Here is a 2,849-nt window from a genome sequence, read left to right as displayed (position 1 = left end):
GGAGTGAGCGTTAAAAAATGCGCGGGTGTTAAAGGCAATGGAGCCGAAACATCGGTAACGCTGAGCACTGATAATGGGCGTGAATTTAGAATAGCTTCAATCTGATAAGGAACCGTTTGCATCTCTTCGTATGTGAGAAGAGATGTACCCACAACTTTATTTAAGTAACATTTAATGCACTTAATGTTACTCTCCCAGATCCCACCGAAGTGGGGTGCTTGTGGAGGATTCATTTTCCACTCGATACGGTTTTCCAACAAATTTTATGAGAATTCTTTCTTGTAGTCCGGTGACTCTAAAAATTCGAATAACGCCTTCAAATGCGATTTAGCTCCTACGAAATTTGTCCCATTATCAGAATACATTACCTTTACAGGCCCTCGACGGGATAGAAAACGTTTGAACGCGTTGAGAAAGACTTCGGTCGAGAGGTCTGAAGCGAGTTCAATGTGAACCGCGCGGGTAACCAGCCAGATAAATAAGCAAATGTATGCCTTTTGGCTTCTAACACCCCGACGTCTATGCGGGATTATTTGAAGCGGCCCAGCGTAGTCGACCCCCGTGTGCAGAAAGGCCTTAGCTTCGCGGACGCGGCAAGCGGGTAAATCTCCCATTATTGGGAATTGCGGTTTGGGATTGACTTTAAAGCATGTATTGCACTGATGCACGCGTTTCCGAATCAAATTGCGCGAAGAAAGTATCCAAAACCTTTGCCTCAACAGAGACATAAGTAAGGTGGGTCCCGTATGCAAGTTCTTAATGTGGTTATAATCTACTATTAAATCAACTATATGATCATGAGCGGGTAATAAAATAGGATAACGACTATCAAATTCGAGTTCGGCGTTTCTCAATCTGCCTCCTACTCTTAGGAGACCGTCCTGAATAAATGGATTTAATTTAGCAAGAACTTGCCGTACTTTCTTGCCGTCTTTCACTGACTTCATATCATCGGAAAAATGTACTTGCTGAACTGCCTTTAAAATAGCGGTTTCTGCAATGTCAATATGGCTTAACTCAAATTTACGCGGCAATTTCCTAATGAAGCGAAACACGTAAATGACAATTCGAATCAATTTCGACCACGAATGAATGCGAGAAGCCAACGTGTATAATAAAGGTGACACGATTGTCTTGAGGCGATTATCGGTTTTAGGTTTCATTTCGGGTGGATCAGCTACACGAGAGCACAAGCCAAAAGTAGTTGGCTGTTCATACTGATTGGGTTTCAATTCCGGTAACTGTTCTGAATTTGCGTGCTTAAATGGTGAAATAGGCCACTCGAAATGCGGCTGGCAAAGCCATTTTGGACCATTCCACCAAATTTCATTTGCTATCAATTGCGATGGTAGCATACCTCTTGACAGGCAGTCGCTAGGGTTATCAGCACCTGCGAAATGATAAAAATGACTACTGTTTAAATTTTCGTGTATTTTTGCTACATGATTGGCAACAAAGGTTTGCCAGCGGTGAGGTGATGAATGAATCCAACTTAAAGTTACAGTCGAATCAGAAAAGGCAAATGTTGAATGAATAGTAAACCTCGCGGAGTAATTATCAATTACCCTTTTTAACAGGTGCGATAACAATAATGCAGCGCATAATTCTAGGCGTGCTAAGGAGACGATTTTTAGCGGTGCTACCTTTGATTTTGCGCAAACTAATTGAACCTTAATTCGGTTATCAGGAGTGGTTACATGAGCGTATACCACTCCTCCATATGCCTTTTCGCTTGCATCCGCAAATCCAACAAGTATTAACGTGCATCCTTCCGTGACTCCTATATGACGTGGAATACGAATCGAAGATATTGACGGCAATTCCGCGTTGAACTGCTGCCACTGTTGTGATATCCTTGCGGGTGGGATTTCGTCCCAATCGATTTTTAAATTCCACAGCTCCTTTATTAGAAGCTTGGCTTGTACAATTATAGGTGCTACCAGACCCATCACGTCAAAGAGTCTAGCGACAGATGATAAAATATTGCGTTTCGTACAAGTTCGATTGTCTGGAGTAACTTCAAATGCGAAAATGTCATCCGAAGGATGCCATCGTAGCCCAAGGATTTTTAGCGATGCATCATTATCGAAAGTTACACTTTGCGACAGGCGAAGTTCCAATGGAACGTTTTCTAAAACTGTGCTGGAATTGGATGCCCACTTAGCGAGTTGAAAACCTCCTGACTGGAAGAGCTCAATCAACTCTTCAGCCGCGCGGATAGCTTCTTGCTCATTTAAAGCAGAGCTAGCGATGTCGTCTACATAAACATCTCTATTAATAATATCCCTTGCAAGAGGGAAGCGAGCGCCTTCATCTAACATTAATTGTTTGATTGCTCGAAGGGCTAAGAACGGACTACATTTAAGACCGAATGTTACGCGATTGTATTGGTAAGCCTGAAGCGGCTTTTGCGGATCGAATCTATATAAAATTCGTTGATAACGACGATCTTCTTTGCGAACATTTATACATAAATACATTTGACGAACGTCTGCGGATATTGCGATAGGAAAAAGGCGTAAATTCAGAAGAATGCAAAATAAATCATTCTGTAGGCTTGGTCCCGTGTGTAAAATGTCGTTCAAAGATAAACCAGTTTTTGTCTTTGCGCTTGCGTCCAGAACCACTCTCACCTTTGTTGTCATTTTATCTTCACGCCTAACTGCGTGATGCGGGATGTAGTATGCGTTTTCTGACGGTAAGGCTTCCACCTGGGACAGATAACCTTTATGAATATGTTCTCTTATCACTTCATCATAAAGCGGTTTTAGTTCTGGCAGATGATTAAATTTTCTTTCTAGTGCATAAAACCGATTTTGCGCAGCTTGCAATGAATCACCTAAGTCACA

The sequence above is a fragment of the Hesperophylax consimilis genome, chromosome 4, assembly GCF_061612785.1.
Source record: "Hesperophylax consimilis isolate HC1 chromosome 4, BYU_Hcon_1.0, whole genome shotgun sequence".
In the NCBI taxonomy this organism is placed as follows: domain Eukaryota; kingdom Metazoa; phylum Arthropoda; class Insecta; order Trichoptera; family Limnephilidae; genus Hesperophylax; species Hesperophylax consimilis.
The sequence above is the reverse complement of the archived record's forward strand: the minus strand, read 5'-3'. Positions refer to the sequence as shown.